General features: G+C 41.2%; 1 protein-coding gene and 1 long non-coding RNA gene across 2 annotated transcripts in view; both read right to left on the bottom strand.

The window, feature by feature from the left end:
* The window catches only part of FAT4 (FAT atypical cadherin 4), a gene marked incomplete at its 5' end in the record, with an annotated part of 260980 nt that overhangs the window by 210336 nt on the left and 33298 nt on the right, over positions 1-17346 (bottom strand). The gene's annotated exons all lie outside the window — the stretch shown is intronic.
* LOC109301125 overlaps positions 11943-17346 on the bottom strand; it is a 19807-nt gene continuing 14403 nt past the window's right edge. Inside the window, exon 3 of the long non-coding RNA XR_002098438.1 lies at positions 11943-12125. This is a non-coding gene — a long non-coding RNA (uncharacterized LOC109301125). The remainder of the gene's footprint in view (positions 12126-17346) is intronic.

Raw genomic sequence — 17346 nt, forward strand, 5'->3', positions numbered from 1 at the left:
TTAAAGTCAAGATATACAACGTCAATTTCTTCCCCCTTGTCCAAGTAAAAAACTGATGCAAAGTACCCATTTAGCAAGTTTGCTTTTTCCTGGGCATCAGTTGTCAGTTGCCCCATCTGGTTTACCAGGGGTCCAATGTTGCCCTTGCTTTTCCTCCAGCTCCCCACATTTTTAAAAAAAGACTTTTTATTGTCCTTGATATTTGTAGCTAGCTGGAGTTTACATGATGGCAGATAGTTCCTGAAATGCTAATATGAAAAAATGAGTTCTGTCCTGTAGGAATGTCTCAAGAAGAATTAATAAGATCTTCTTGGAACACTGGGTTTGTTTGTTTGGTTGGTTTTTTGGGGTGGGGTTTGGATACACAGGTTAAATCCTATAGGTCAGCTAAAGACAGATAATCTCCCAGCCAGAATGACAAGATTACAGACCAAACAAGTTGTATCGTGAAGTGCCTCATAGTGACATTTTAGAGTTGAGGTAGGATAGTGGCTGGTCTCTTGGGCCCTATGGAGTGTTTTACACACTTCAGAATTGCTATCTCTCTCTCTCAGTTACCAAGATAACTATATATAGACCATGGGGAAAATATGGCAACAGAAGGGAAGAAACAGGAACTTCTGAGGGAAGTGGAAAGAACACTATAATAGAGAGTTTTATACTGTAATTCCTTTGAAAATGAAAGGGATAACTGTAACAGGGAGCCAAAGACCCCTGTTACTAGAAAGGGGGAGGCACAGCAAACTAGCCTGGCTGTAGGTAGGCAGGCAGCTGAAAATACTAGCTGCACATAAATAAACTGGAGGAATAGGGCAGATTCCCAGACAGCCTTAAGATAAAGGCTGCAAGCAGCAGGGCTAAGCTGAAGTAGGGAGAGGCATGCTGCCCATTACAGGTAAGGGGAAACCCTTTGCAGGACCAGGGAGTCACCTGATCCAAGGAGGCAGGGCTCCCGGGCATACAAGCCCAGCACCTAGGGAAAAGAGGTCAGTGCACTGCAGGGAACAGAGCTCCCAAGAGAGAAGGGCTGCAAGACACATCCTGACATACAAGAAAACACCCTACGAGCAGAGAGAGAAAAGCTCAAGGGAAGGGCAGCTGGCTAAACATTTATTTTACCCAGAATGGAGGAGGTTTTCTTAAAAGAAGGCAAGCAGCCATTTTTGTTGTTCTAGTTAATACCAGAGAATGAGCTGTGGTTGCAAGGGATGAAGGAGACTAGAGGTGCCTAAGGAACATGCCAAGGTTTGAACCCTGCCAAGGCAAGGGCACACAGCTGAGGCTGAGAAAGCCAAAGCCTGAGCCAAGAAGGATGACACTAGGGCCAAGAGACTCAAGGCCTGAGAAGGGCAAAAATAGGGCCATAGGACCTGAAATCTGAGGTCCAGCACAATGGACCTAAGCTAAGGGGTGGACAGCCAGAGAAAAGAGGCCAAAGCCCCAACAAAGGTTTTGAGGCCTGAAAGGGCCAAGCATTCTGCTGGGGCTAGTGGGCCCCTCCAAAGTGATATTGTATACCAGGTGCAAGGCATGGGTGTGGCTATGGGGGCAAGAGGCCATAAATATATTCCCCAAAGCATCTGGTGTCTAGGGCACAAATACAGCTGTTAGGGTCACAACAGACTGACAGCTAATTTTGCAGTGGACTGGACCCACTCTGGGCCATCAGGATAGCCTCCTAATTCTTTTCGAACAACATGTGAAGTGTGGCAGGCAAAACAACAGGGAAAGGCAACCCACGGAGTCAGAGTAAGCAGGAGCTGTGTGTCCACAAGGGGGCACCACAGCCTTACTAGGCAGGGAACTCTTTCTCTTATACAGATTAGGCAGGAGAGAAACAATTAAGTACTCTCTCTTTATATGTTTGAACCCACTAATAATGCATACTACACTCCCCACATATCAGCATTTCCAGAGAAAAAATAAACTTTGTTTGGCAGACAAATAGTCTATCAAATCAAAACTCCACTGAAGCCCATTGCTAAGTCATATGTCACCTGATGGCTATGAGACCTTGGAAAGGAAAATTTAAGAAAATCTGACTGTGATCTATAGATTGCAAATTTGAATCTGCACCCTCTGTCCATAGGTAAGGCCTGGTTTAAATTGTGGGTCCAGCCCATAGCATGGTGGCTCCATTAATCTTGGAGTCTCCCTTCCCCACCCCCGCAGGACCACCCACCATTGACAGGCAGAGGGGCCCCATTGACCCTACCACTTGCCCCTGATGGCTGGGAGGCCAAAATTGCTGTGTTAAATATGCTCTGGTTTTTGCCTCCTGCCACTTGCTACCGACCCAGATGGGGGGCAAAAACACAGCATATTTAAAACCAAAATTTTTGCCTCCCAGCCATCAGGAGCAAGCAGCAAGGCCAATGAGGCCCCTACACCAATCAGAGGCAGAGGAGCATAGTAGGGGGGTCTCCAAGATTAAAGGAGCCACCGCACCATGAGCTATGCCCACGATTTAAACCAGGTCCTATGTATGGGTACATAAAAATGTTACGTTTAGATTGTGCTAACCAAAATTAGGTCAATCTAAATGCACTGCTGTGCTGTCATTCAGAAGTCTTATGTCACCCTAAAAATGGCACACCTGATCTAAAGTTAGTTCACCTTTTAATCCAGGTCTCAATTAACCCAATCTAGCCAAGATAAACCTGACCCAATGGACACACGCACATATTCATAGCACAGCACTGGGGCTCAGAAAGCCCAGACACTCACTATAACCCCAGGGCTGTGCTGTTCTTATGCCCGGCCTTGACCCTGACTGGGCTATTTTTAGCTCCCCAACTACCCCCCAACTCTGGACCAGGAAGCCTCGCTCTCCCCGAGTTACTTATCTTCAGCTGCCAGCAGCACTCCTGGCAAGTGGCAAATGCCTTCTCCCTAACCAGATCATCTGAAAATGCTTGTTCACACTGTATGATACAACTATACTCTTTAGGAATTCCTTGTATTCTGCTTTTAAGGGAGTTTATGGATAGATGCAGGAAGAACAATGTGATGGGCTAGTGTTTGTGAGCAAACATGTTCACTGGCTTTTCCTTCTATGTGTAGGGTGATAGCACAAGAGTACTGGATGCAGTAGAATTCAAAAGGCAGAAGAAGTGTATTATTACCTACAACATATCAGGTCTGCTTATTTCATTAGCAATAAGCAATCCAATCAGCAGAAGAGAAAGAAATGTTGAGACATCAATGTCATATGCTGAGTTTCTACCATACAAGCCAGGCTTGAGCTTCTCTTGAGCTTTTAGTATCTCCTAAAGTATATACATTCATTAACATCACATCTCTCCATTTCCATTCATCGTACTACACCACTGCCACTTCACAGCAAGGAAAGGGATTCCTTCTCTTCTGTTGCCTGAAGTGCACAGCTTTAGCACTGGGATAGTACTTAAAATTGTTCCTGTGTGTTAAAATAGAGTTTGCTTAGTTAAACTAAAATCAGTAAACCTGTGAGCAAAGTTCTGTTTGTGTCTTGTTTCAATTCCTTACCTTACTGATATATGTGATGTAAAATACTTTTTGCACAACTTAAGAGGCGTATGATAATTATGTCATCCTAACCACAATATGTTTTAATTTACACAAAACCATTCTTTACCTCCTTTTTGTTTCATGTCAAAGTTAACACAAATCTTAAACAAACAAATAAATGAGCATCCCCACATAATTTCCCTAAAAACAATTCTTCTGTTACAGAAACATGCGCAGGAGGAATAACCCTGTAATTACTCCCTAGGAAAGCAGGAGCTGAACAAAGACTTAGAAACTGCCAATTTTTCAGCTTCCATTCTTGTGGAGAAAGTGGTAATCATCATCAGTAAGACGGCATTCCCACACACATCTCAAAGTATCTGCTGCATTTCTTCTACTTGCATAACTTCTCAAGCTTAAGCAAAACAGAGATTTAAATAAAAGCCATTGATACAAAAGCTCACTAACTTCCAATAGATAACTTTGAGCCGTGCTAACCCCATTTTCTTTTTGTTTTCTTTCTAGATAGTGTCTTACCCCTCAGATGTTATACTGGATTCTTTTCTCAGTGTTATATAGAGCTGTCCTCATTTTATTTTCCAAATACAAATAAAGCTCATAAGCTAACTGTTTAAAATATTTTAGGATTTTGAACTTGTAAATAAATAACCTAAGGATTTTTGTTGTATTTTCTTTTAAATTATGAACTAGTGGGTGATTTTTAGAGAAGGTTTAAAACATATTAGCTTTTTAAAAATGCTATTGAAAAGACCAGGAAAGTGCTGATGTAGAAAAAAAATGGACAACAAGAGAAAAAAAACAGTATAAGCATTGGAATGAAAGAATGAAACTGAATTCCAAATGAAATATATTTTTTAAAAGATTTCCATAAAAGCTGTTTTTATCAATGTTGTATAATCAATTATATTTTTTTTCAGGGAAATCTTACTAGTCTTTGCTTCTGATATAGATGTTATATAATAGTATAAGCAGACAGGTTACTGGTACAGATCTGTAAAGATTATATGTATAAATCAATAAAATAAACACGACTTTCATAGTGGTATTAAAAAACAGTAAGGAAAATGCAAAAGCTTTGAAACCAGGTCGGTGACCTGACTCTACAACAATGAGGATAAACTAATACAAGTGATTCAAAGGACTTTCATAGAAGACTTGACTGCTAGAGAATGGTAAAAAAATTAATACTGGATGGGTGCATCTACACATGCAATTAATGTGATTGAATAAACTTCAGAGCAATCTGAGCCAGAGTAAACTAATCTGGACATCACCATCTATAAGTGTATTTAAGTGGAGTAATTTACTCCACCGTCAGATTGCCCCGTCAGACACAGATACTATCTGACAGCACAGTAAATTAGTCTATACCAGCCTAATTGCCATGTACATGTAGACAGTGACGCTTTACTAAAGAGAAAATTAGTATACTGTGCAGTAAAGTGCACGTGGACACATGCTCAATGTGTTACAACAAATTACATCAGTAATCCCTGTAATCACCACCAAGAAGTGTTCCACAAGGATATTTTTATGACATTATTTAGTATTCAAATAAATGAATCCGTCTCTTATTAGTCATATAAACACCAATAATCTGATGGTAGTATTTTAATGAACCTGGCTCAGTCCTTCCACTCTGGCTTAACTAAGGGGAAAAAAAATCCAGGTGATAAATACCATAATCTTAGACGTACAGATAAAAGGAAATGGTAACCTCATGTCAAAAGGGACCAGAATGAGATGAGAGAGAGAGAGGCTTTGAGACCAGGAAGGAGAAGCATTATCTGGCACCTGTGAAAGGAGGGCTCAGCACCCATTAATAGGACCATCTTGCAGGGATATATGTTGCCAGCAATCCTCAGCAGGCAAATTCAGAATGGAAGCATGCAGATGACGGGAGGACACAGAGGAGTTACAACAAAGTATGATTAGTTCTATACTCCTGCACAGATCAGGAACTACTAGGTGGATGTTTTTGTTATAAATCTTAAAAACAAGTATGCCTAAAATACTGAACCATGTACGTATTACAGTCCTAGTAAAGTAAGCCTGTTACTCAATGTGTGAGTGACTAGAATCAGAGCCCAGTGCCTCATCACTTTTAGCACTTTTTTCTGCACTTGAGGTATACACATAAAGGTAGCAGACAACCGCAGAGTCACACAGATATTTCTTGCACTGGGGGGGACACATCCTCAGAAAAAATTTAGTCTCCTTTACTCTAGTAGATAAGGTATCTATAACACTCTACTCAATCCTTAGCAAGTAAACTGGCTTTAAATTTGAGGACCTTAAAATACAGAAGTGTACCTGGTTCTGAAATCTCCATTAAGGCTGCCCCTGAATCTTGCATTGGAGACAGTGGAATTGCAAATGAGTGAACAACAGAATTGTGGGGCTGGTTCTTTGTCAGAAGAAGGTGTGAAAAGTGTGATCTGTGTGTCTCCAGAGTTATAGAAGAGTCCATCTAGGCTTGTGTTTGAGAAGGGGCATAGTCTCTGATCATTAAAATATGCTGAGGATGGCTGAATTTCACTGTAAAGGTAAAACAGTCAAGTGTTATTCTTCCAAATTATTCCTCTCCACTACTAATGGTATGAATGAAGTGTTTGGTAAAAATAAGCTATATTCAAATCCTCAGGGTCAAATTTCAGCTTTACAATTAAACTTGTATTAGCCCAGTGCTTTACTGTTGACAACCTAATTAAAACACGATTTAAGTCCGCTTTATTAAATACCACATAGTCACTCAGTTGGGCAAGTAAGAAATTGTCGTAGGTAAATCTAACTAATGGCATTCATTTCTGCAGTACCTGAGGTTTTAAAAAATAGAAAAGTAACATAAATACCCCCCAGCATTTCTAGCACATTTAAAAAACAACAAACTCAATTAATGGGCAGGCATTCAAAAAGCCTGAGTTGGAACAGATATAAGATAGATCATTTTCTGTAAGTGGCATAGTTTAGATCAATAGCAAAGAGAACAAACATTCACCCTTTGTTGGGGAGGTGGGCTGGGAGGGGGGCAAATGTTATACTGTGTTCTGCCCACATTTTTAAACCACTCTATGTATGCCGAACTTCTGTTCTGTTATGAGTATAGACTGGTTTTGCGTGCTGCACTTCTGTTTGGTTACAGATATACAGCATTTTCCAATCACTTATACCAGTAAAAGTGTAATGTCTGTACCTGACCTATGTTTTACTAGCACACTGTGAGAGTGCATTTGATGCGTTTCAAGGTTTTCATGAAAAAAGGCAGAAACTGTCTGAAAACAGACAATAGGGCAGGAGTAAGGGCTTTCTTTTGGACATGGGAGTACCTGAATCAAGACCCCATTCTGTCAGATTCATACAAGGGTCTTGGATTTCCCAGTTGAGAAACTAAGCACGAGGCTATTGGCTATTTTGTGACGATCTCCCTCAAATTCATGTGTTGGAGCTGTTCTACATTCTACGTGCCAAAAATATTCAGAGAGAAAAGCAAAAGATTGACTTTAGAGGACAATGTTTATGGAACTCACCTGTGATATGGAAGACAAGTTAAAGTACTTCCTCTGAAATGCACCTACAACCTTGGAAAGGGCCCTAACCACCACCTCATAAAGCATTTCTCTCTTTAGTCAGCAAATATTTCATTCTTTTTGGGACTGATCTAACAGGAATGCTGTAGCACTGCAGAATAGCCAGGAGTCTAATGCTCAAGGCACTCCCATGAAATGTGGGAGACTGATATTCAAATCTCTAGTACACATCAAACATAGGTGGGATTTCAGCCACTGGCTATTGCTGTGAGGGGCTCTCTCTCTTTGATCTTAATCAGAATTTCCACGTTAGACCTAAGAAATCTCTCTCAAATGAAATTTCATCAAAAACACCATATCCTGGGAAAAAGGTTCATTTCTAACAAATCAGCATTTTTTTGATGCAAAGCAATTATATATTGCTCCCTCTAGGATCATACCACCACTACAGTCATCTGTAGTTAGAAAATAAGACTGATTGTTCTGGTCACATCTTTCAAAATTTCAGAACTGCTATGTCAAAGCCTCTCATCATTTTTATTCACAGGCAAACAAAGAGCTCAGAATGGTCTAACAAATAAGAAATCGGCTTTCTGACTTCTCATTTCCCAATCATCTTCTCAACTTAAAAACCTAATCATTGATCTGAAACTAACTGCCTAAATGGATATATGAGAAGTTCTCTTTGTACCAAGAGGAAAGGATACTTTAGCATTTCAACAGACAGGTTCCAAGTACTTAGCCAGGTGACTTCCATCAGTTTGATGGTTAAGCTACCTTTAACACTATAGCACTGTAAGATAATGAAGTCAGACTTTCAGAGTTGCGAGCCAGGTGCTTCAAACCTGGTTGCACACTGGGCTGCCACTCCCCTCTGCTAGGTAATAAGGAGATGTGAAGGGGGAAAGGATTGTGATTGCCAGTGTCAGAGGGACAGGAGGGAGGGAGGGAGGTGTGCAAAAGCAGAGTAGGAAGGACTGCGGAAGGGATCAGCAACACAAGAGAGCACGGAAGGGCACATATCAGACCAACCTACTTGCCACTGATCCTCCATGTTGCAGGCCAAATGCAATCACTTTGGGAGCCAGATCTGGCCCATGCATAGAATAAAGAAAATACTTTCCCACCCCAGGACAGAGTTATATAAATACGGGGAGAAAACTTAATGGGCTGGCACACGTACCAGTCAATAGCCTGGGTCCAACTGTTCTTGGATTGAGGCCCAGAGTCTATAAAGTGTTGAAAAATGGCACCCTCTCTGAGGCTATTGCAAAATGCATGCTGTGGTTATCTTTTTTACTCTGTCTGCTGCCTGTTCCTTTACAGTCACAAGCATTTACCGTTTGATTTTTCTTGTTTAATTTAAATAATTTTAATAAATTGTAGCAAAGCTATGCTTTAATATACTTTTCCATTATTTAAAACATATTTAAATACTTTTATTGTTTAAAAGAGAAAAATCACAACAATTTAAATTATTAATTTTTCTATCCATTCTGAACCTGTTGTTTATGCCATCAAATTAAGAAGCTGACCGAGGTCAAAGTGTTGAGGACACCAACTGCTATTAGAAGGAAATTTGGCCGGCATGGAAAGAAGAGCTAAAATTTGGAGAGACAGAAATACAATTAAGTGGTAGATGGAGGAGAGGAAAGGACAATGAATTCATTTCGTTAGGTGAGAGAGTTGATGAGCAGAGGTCTCTGACGGTGAGTGGAACTGTGTCTATGTTGGAAATGTCTCATGCCTGAGTGAGTAAAAAAAAGGAGGGACTGATTTCAGACATGTGTAACAGAGAGTGGAGCTTCAGAATAAGTGAATGACAGGATAGTAGGATTAGAATTGTATAAAAGAAAATGTGTGAAAAACACAACCTATGTGTTTCCATTTGTGCAAATGGACTGAATTGTGTGAGAGAAAGAAATGCTTTGTACATGAAATGAGAATGAACAGCTTGATGCTCCTATGGAGTTGCTCAAGAGGAAGAGATTCCTCAGGTCTGTGATTTTCCAACACCCTGGGGTACTGCGAGATCTTGTTAAGGACATCACAGGGTGCCATACAACTGTTAGGAATATGAACACCTACACATAGTTCACAAGGTAAACCCTGAGATCCCAAAAAGGAATCCATAGTGTCAAAAATGTTCTGACCTGTTGTGGTCTTAGCAATAGAAGAATTGCTCTATTACTTTCCCATAGTCAAAAAAAATGAGTAAAACCTAAGAGCTAGCATTTCTCAAAGGGTTCCTTCAGTCTAATGAGGGGGATTGAGTCTAAGGGGAAGTGCCTTGAGTCTAAAAAGTTGAGAACCACTGTACTAGGTGTTACAAACCACAGAGAATGTGCACAAAAATGAAGGCATACCATGTAACCAATGTTACAAAATTGGAGATGTTGACCATTTTCCAATTTGTACTTCAGTTCATTTGGGGCTTCCAACATTGTTCTCTATGCACCTTCTTCAGGAGCGAGGAAGACAAAAAGAATGAAAAAGCATCTCTCTACATTTTCATTGAATTCACTGAGATTGACACATTTTTCTTCAGTCTAATTAAGTACAAACTGTTTTTCACTTAAAAGCAGTCACTTTAATTATAACAATATTTCTTCTGTCACAGTCCTACCATGACTGATTTGGAGAAAGAGTAACACTTTTATCAACCACTAACAAGAAACAGTCAGTCAGCTCCAGGACACTAGAACCACTGTTCCCTTTCAGAGCTTTGTTTTAAATCTTTCCTTGTTTTTCCTCAATAAACCATGACAATGCTCTTGCATGCTCCCCTCCCCAAACCACAGCTGTCAATACCAAGTTCTTCAGCCTCTGAATATGCGAGCAGGCCAGAGTTAGTCTTCCCATGAAAATCAAGTCAATGACCTGCCTTCCCTGTTCCTTGTGAACTAAAAGAAAGTCATAATTTTTCTTCCCCTCAGTTCTCACATGTTGTAAATGTTCACTCAAGTTGTTAGCCAATACAAAATGCATTAATTCCTCCGAAGTGAGTTCACCATGAATGATTTAATTGAGGCCGATTAGGCATAGTTTTCCTTTTCTCCTTAAAAAAAGGGGGGGAATGTTAAGATATTTTTCATTCAAAGTCTATGTTACCCTTATTATCTAATCAAGTGGAAAAGGTCTTTGTCTGCACTGGCCCATCCAAAAAAAAAAAGTGTAGCAATAAAAACTTTAAAGATTTTCTCAATCTTTTGTTACCCTAAAAGACCCCAATTTAGTCAATTGCTGTCACATCAAGGAAAAGAAAGGGATAGAAAGAGAAATAAAAAAGGAAAAAACAGAAAGGAAAAGAAAAAACACAACTCTGCTGTACTTGTTTAAAAAAGCCACTTTTTGGAACCAATGAAGAGTCTGATACACAAAATTACACAGTTACTTTCCAAAGATTTGCATTTAAAAGATTGAATACAGGTCGCTTTCCTGTGACCATAGAAACATTAGAAAAGGTGGAAAATTCAGTCCACTGAACTTCAAATGACTTTATTAAAGTGTCACTAATCAGAACCCAAAGACACAAGGTTTTAGTGTTTGGGCTAACAAAGTGAATAGCTCTCGAAAATCTAATGACCTCCTAAGAGCATTACTTTTAAAAAGCCTTGTCGACAGCAAGTTAAATAAGAAAACCTTCATTGCTCCCTAGGAAAGATTAATCCCATGCAGATCACAAGAACTCAACTGAACTATAATGCTGAATACAATAAGATGAGGCTCACAAAAGGGAGAAATCCTTTTTAAACTTGGAAGTAACAAGGACAAGCAACCACCGTTTTGTTGGTGATGGTTTATAATATGTAAAGCATAAATACAATTACTGTTAATTTAAATTAAACATCTGAAACATTTCATTTACATTAACTTCAAGTATTTTTTATACATTAAATGTTCACGTTTATCCTAAATCATAAAAATGAGAGGAAGAGCTTTATTTGTACAGAATTAATTGAGAACCTTGCCATGATTCTGCAAGAAATCCAGGATGCACAGATAGGGTCGGTGATCAGTGAAAGTGAATTATTATAATATTTATCATTAATAAAATTGTTTTTGTAAATAATTCACTGTGTACTTCCATGTTTCTCTAGAAACACCACTCCACCATCTACTCTGTCACTCAGAGCAGCAATTTGGACATGGTCTTTAAATCAACCTCCTTCCTGAAATCATACAGGTTTAAATCTTGTTTCTTTTTCCTAACACTACATCTCCAAGATCTCACCTTTCCTCTTTGTATGGCCCAGTCTGTTACTACCTCACTTCTGAACTATTACATTTTCCTCTTGGCTTACATTGTTGCTTCACCTTGACTTTATTCAAGTGTCTTAGTGGATATATTAGTGGAGGCATGACTGTAGAATAGGTAAGCACACCTGTACTAGCTTTATTCATGTTTACAGAGGCAACTAGCTTCATTCACGTTTACGGAGGCAGTGAAGACGAGGTCGTATAGGCTTTGCTAGTCATTGGCAAACAAAGCATGGATCTTGCAGATGTGTTCCGCCACAGCTGACTGGTTCATTGGATAAAACACATGTTGCCTGATGTCGCATATTGGGCAGGGGCCTGATACTGCAAGACAACAGGCAACATATTCCCCACTTACAGAGACATGCCCAGAAAAATGGAAAGCCATCATTTCCCATTAGCAGAGATGCATCCCAGGGAACCTCCTTGGTGTGTCTCTAAGTGGGGTAAGCCAGAATCTCATGCTTATAAATATGCTTCCCAAAGACTGTCCAGGGCACATCTTTGTAAGAGGACAAAGGTGGAAAAGTGCTTCTGGGGCTTGAGGAGCTTGATCCTGCATGGGAATTCCTAGGGAGTGCAGGATCAGGCCCTTCAAGCTCAAGGAATGCCTGCAGGGAGTGTTAATAACTATAATTGCTTTGATTGCTTATATTGTTATTTTTCTTTTTATATAATGAAATATTTAACCATTAAGATAAAGTTAATCTTGTTATGATTTAGTTTTTATACTAATTTGGTCATTCATTATTAGTGTTCTGGAATTAACCATCTATTTTAAACTTCTTATTGCTGAGCATAAATATATTGGACATATTGGTCTCATGACTTTAGAACTTAAATTTAGCATAGGGAAAATGCTCGTGTAAGGGTTTGCAGTATGTCTGGCATATGTAGAAAGCGGTAACGAAAGAGTGAATGATGTATGTATGTGACAACATGAAGGAAGACAGTCCTCTTGCAGCAGGTGAAAATAGTCTTTTGTGGTTTAATGGTTAAAGACTGCAGCGACATCGAGTCACTAGTTAAGGATTACCAAATAATAGATCATGCTTCTCCCCAATGGCTGAAGACTGCAAGCAACGACCCCCCTGAAGATTACAGACCACAAAGCCAGAAGATCATGTCCTACCAATCCCAGCCTGCCAACAGGACAAGGAGGATGACCCTCGCATCTGACTCAGTGGAATCCACAGGCTTGTATGGACAGCTATCACTATAAAGAATGAACACAAAGACAAGGCTTTGCGTCATTTCCACCTGCAAGAAGGAGTTTGGGTGCTTCCAACAAGACCTGACTCCATCTCTCCTGGTCAGTCTGGCCGGCCACCAAACTGACCTGAGCAACTTTAGAACTTAGTAACACCTTAACCTTTGCAGGACTGTCTAACTATCTGTGTGTGTCTGCTTGTTTCTCTTGTATGAATGAATGAGTATGCATAGTACCGAGTGAAACAGGCAACCTTATTGCTCTTTATTCTTTTTATGTTGCAGGTTTTATGTCTTATGTTCCAATAAATGTGGCGTTGTGCCTTAACCCCGATAAGATTCCTGCTCGTTTTTAATTCACACTGTATACCCTGTGTGCACAACAGGAGATAATGAGCCGCTCTGGGCTATATTCTCCTGCCAAAAGTAACAGCTGTCTGCCATAATAAAGCGGCACAAATCGATACTACGTATGTCACGGCCCCATATTTCAGGCACTTGTGGTGTGACAAGGGGCATGGATGCCTGAAGAACCTTACAGTGGCACAAAGGTAATGTCTGTTTCAACCCTTGCATCCCCAGCAGGCTTGTATCCTGGCTGTTCTCACATTTGCTAGTATGTACCCATGCCATCACATCTTTGTTACTACCATTACTAGTTCTAACTAGTTGAAAGTTAGTACAGATATACGTATCCATGCTGCACCTTACAGCTCATTCACATACCTCAAGACTCATTTTGACCTGTTGTTACACAATATGTCACCTCATATTAGAGTGGACATGGGCCCTGTTTTATACAAAACCATCCTGTTTTTAAACCCTCTGTCCCCTGTCCATTTCTAAATGAGGAACACACTGCAAAAAATCCTATTTTTCAGTTCATTGGTGGAAATACATGTGAATCATGTGTCCTCACGATTCTGTTGCCTGTCCCTACAGGTTGAGCAATGCAGAGCCAGGAGGTGCAGAGTTCCAAGCCAGGGAGGGAGGGAGGAAGGGTGGAATATGGCTTTTTAATGGTGGCCTTGTCCCTTGCTGATGATTGGCCAGGGAACCCAGTCAACCGCACCCCTCACTGCTGATCAGCCAAGAAGGCATCAGCCACACCCCTGATCACTGACTGGCCAAGGGAGCCAGTGGTCCCCCATCCCCTCTCAGCAAGGGGATGTCCTATAGTCTGGGGATGCGCCATGGCCACCTTACCTCATATGTGATTGAAATGTAGACTCCAGCCCATACTCTAGCAACAATGGCCACTTCAGTTGGAACTTGCCAGAAAATTTCACATTACTCTCTTTTCCATGTACTTCTGTACACAGAAGTAGCATACTATAAATACCTACAAACCTATATGCACAGCCAGAAGGTGGCCTTATATATAGGAAGTGTCTTTAGGAATATAGGACCTCCATTCTCTTTCATTTAATTTCTCCTTAAAACACACCTGTGCAATGACGGTTTGATTGCTAGTATGCTGGAATGATGCTTATCTTATTCCTGTAAGCACCGCACTGTTACTTTTTCCTGCCCTGTGTGTTTGCTATATCCAATTCTTGTCTTTCATGTTAAACTTAAATTATTACCTTATAAGCAGGGATCCTGGTTTTCTCTGTTTAAAAATTGCAATTTCTCAGATTAAACCCCCAGATCCGTGTTTTTCCACGATTAAAATGAAACACCTATATATATAGGTATCAGTCGAACACGCTGTTTTATTGATATATTTACAATTTTAAAGCAATGTGGTAGCCTACCAGTGCCTCAATCATCACTGTAATAAAATAAATTCTAAATACCTATACATTTTGGCTTTTGATTTTCAGTTTATCATGGAAAAACAGAGTTTGCCTTGCCCCCTTCACTCACCAGGACACGGGTCCACTTGCAGCCATCCCCACGCTGCTTTGTGGCACTGAGTAGCCCTGATATGCCAGTGCCCTGCCCATGCCATTGCTCCTCCCTCCCCACCAACAGCTCCCTAGTCCTGATAGTGCACCTCACTCCCCATCCACAGCCCCCTCCACAGCCCTGCAGGTGCCCCTCACTCCCTACCAACAGCCCCCTGTACCCCAGCCTTGCTGGAGAGGGGCCCCAGCTGCCAAAGCTATGGGGGCAGGGACCAGGCTCTGCAGTCCCTTGCCCTCCCCCAGCAGCACCTGAGCCTCGGCTGCCACACGACAGACAGCACCTACTGTGGCCAGAGCAGAGAACAGAGCCTCCTCCTGGGCTGCACAACTGGATCAGAGCCCATGAGGAGGGGGTGGATGCAGGGTGGCCACTGTGGACTTGGGGCTCACCACCCTGCTGCCAACCTCCCAGGGGCTTCTTCAACCTAGGTACCTGGTGCAGAAGGGCAGACCAGGGCAAGGAAGCTCAGTGCAACTGTCAGCAGCCAGCCCTCATCTGTCCCATGCACAAATCTGAGGGGCATGTGACTCCCATGCCTTCCCCCAGGAATACACACAGTGGTAGGGAACCAGTCCCATTGCTGCCCCCCACACCAGCCACCCATGCTGCTCCCCAGTCAGGCCCTGCAGCCATGCATTCCAGCCCCGGTCCCCAGGCACACTGGCCTGACTGGGCCCCAGCCCTGCCCAATTCCCTTCCTCCCTTACTATGGAAACATCAGTCCTCTACCTCCCTCCCCTTCAGACTTACCTGCATAGAGCTGAGGGAGCTCCTTTCATGCTGCCTGGCTTGCATGTGCGTGTGTTCTCACACACATGCATGTGGTGCCCCCTGCCTGATCGCCTTCCTCCCACTCCCCCAACCAAGCCATTGCAGGCTGGAAGTCTGTCAGCCAGCAAGGGGGAAACCCACTGTCTCCTTTGTGTTTCTCCTTAAAAAGGAGAAAATCTGTGTTCTACCACATTTTTCCATGGTGAACAGAAAACCCAGATACATGCTTATAAGTTTCTTTGGACAGAGCCCACCCCTTTGTTTAGTGCTCAGTTCAAATTCGGCTCTACCTCTAGGCACTTATGCAGATAAATTAATATATAATAATAAATTGGTTCTTGAAGGGGCAGAAAAAACCGCTCTTGCATTCATTAGTGTGGAACAGAAATTCTTCTCCGATGAGTAAGAATGATTCTATAAATCAGTTTCTGCAGAAATGTAGTTTTTGTTTTACCAAATATTTAATTGAAAATACTTATTCTTAGAAAATAGTATGGAATCAATTATAAACTTCTGCAGGGTTATTTTCTTAAATCTGCAGATAACTGGGGCTGGTGACACCATTTCTTAACAAAATGTCAAAGCAGCAGCATGCTAAATTGACATGGCTCCACTCAGTTTCACTGCTGCTGTTCACACAAAAATGTGTGAAATAAATACAAGTTTTTTAGTGGAATTTATGTTATAATACATTGCCAAAATTACATATCTAGCCCCTATCAAGATAGCAAAATTTGAAGCTCTAGTAGGTGTGCTAGACAAAATAACCTGAAAGCTGATGCTACTCTCACTTTATACATAAATTCTATGTTCATCTTAATTCATGCCAGATGAGTTTTTTCTCTCTAGTTAAAAGTATATGCACTGAAATTTAAAAATGCATCTATTTAAAAATCCTTTAACATGAAAATGAAATAACTTATGAAGCCTGCTAAGAGAAAAACACTATTATTTTTCTTTACTCAAGGTTTTTATCATATTTTTCTTTGAGAAAAAGACAGACAGACATAGGGAGTACAATATGTCAATAAACTGTTCTAATAGAAGCAGAATTCAAAGCATCACATACATATCTTACCACTTTTTCTCCCATCATCCTCACAACATACACACCTTTATAGACACCATGAAGGGCTTTATGCATAGCATAAAGAGAATGGTTAAAACACAGAGCTAGATGTCCAGAAGCACAAGTTTGAAATTTTCTCCCAAGGCCATTCCAATTAATCTAGCTATATGTGGGTCCTTCAGACTGAGAAGTGAAAGGTGGCCAGACATAATGCTAGCCACATTGCTCCCATTAACTATAGAAACTGGCATGCTATAACCCTGTTAGCTTAAATAGACCTTTGAACTTATCATGTATGCCTTAGCTTTCAAAAACTAGTAGTGGGTACAAGCCATCTGCCCTTTTATTTTTCAAGCACTGTCATAACCTCATTTGGGGTCAAGAGTCAGATGCTAATTATTTATAAAATACCCTAATGCATAACATTATGGGTGTATTCGCACACGCGCGTGTGTGTATCTATGTATGTATACTATATACGTGTGTGTGTGCGTGTAAAACTCTTCTGAGTTACTCAACTAAAAATATCTGAGTTAAAGGGACCACTCAAAGACTAAAATATGTGCATCTATGTGTGTATGCATGCACATATACAGCACACACACATATACATACACACACACATCTCCGTGTGTGTGTTGCACATGACACAAACGTGATATGGGTTTACTGTAATAATTCATAGTTTCATAGTTTCTAGGGTCGGAAGGGACCTGAGCAGATCATCTAGTCCGCCCCCCTGCCATGGCAGGAAGAGGTGGTCATCCAACCTCCTCTTAAAACCCCCCAGGTTGGGAGCCTGCACCACCTCACTTGGAAGCTGGTTCCAGACTCTAGCTGCCCTGACCGTGAAGTAGCGCCTCCTGATGTCCAACTTAAACCTTCCCTCCGCCAGCTTGTGACCATTGTTCCTGGTCACTCCTTGCGGCGCTCAGGGGAACAGGGACTCCCCCAGCGCCTGCTGATCCCCCCTAACCAGTTTATAACAGGCCACAAGATCCCCCCTCAGCCTTCTCTTTTGAAGGCTGAACAGGTTCAGGTCCCACAACCTTTCCTCATAGGACCTACCCTGCTGTCCCTTGATCATAC

Source organism: Gavialis gangeticus, unplaced genomic scaffold (assembly GCF_001723915.1).
Source record: "Gavialis gangeticus isolate Ggan-Ray unplaced genomic scaffold, GavGan_comp1, whole genome shotgun sequence".
In the NCBI taxonomy this organism is placed as follows: Eukaryota; Metazoa; Chordata; order Crocodylia; family Gavialidae; genus Gavialis; species Gavialis gangeticus.